This window comes from Pteropus vampyrus, unplaced genomic scaffold, assembly GCF_000151845.1.
Source record: "Pteropus vampyrus isolate Shadow unplaced genomic scaffold, Pvam_2.0 Scaffold496, whole genome shotgun sequence".
NCBI classification, from domain to species: Eukaryota; Metazoa; Chordata; class Mammalia; order Chiroptera; family Pteropodidae; genus Pteropus; species Pteropus vampyrus.
The window spans coordinates 465915-466543 of NW_011889277.1; positions in this window are offsets into that span (position 1 = coordinate 465915).

Genomic DNA, 629 nt, shown 5'->3' on the forward strand with positions numbered 1-629 from the left:
ATTATAATCTTAAACAAAAAAAAGAGATTTGCTATTGCAAGATAGTAATGAATGTTCAGCATACATAGGGACAAATTGAGATAACAATGACTGAAAAAAAGAGGATTCAAAGATCCATATTTGCAAAGGGGAATGGAGGCAAGGCACGTGTAGAAGAAAATGGACGACTGTACATATATATAACTATCCTTTAAATATTCGTAATGGTAACCACACGCCAAAGATTAAGAACTGAAGTATGTAAAATAAAACATGAAGGACCAGAGGGAAAACCCACAAAAGCCAACCAAAATAAAGGAAGCAATGGAATCACCAAGCTACCAGAAAAAAAAAAAAAGATAAAATGGCTATAAGAAGACCTCATATTTTGATAATCACCCTAAATGTAAATGGACTGAACTCACCAATAAAAAGGCACAGAGTTGCAGAATGGATCAAAAAACAAAACTCAAGCATATGCTGCCTCCAGAAGACACATCTCAGCTCCAAAGACAAATACAGACTCAAAGTGAAAGGGTGAAAAAATGAAATTTCAAGCAAATGGCATTTAGAGAAAAGTGGGAGTAGTAGTTCCAATATCAGATCAAACAGACTTCAAAATAAGAAAGATTAAAAAAGATACTGAGGGA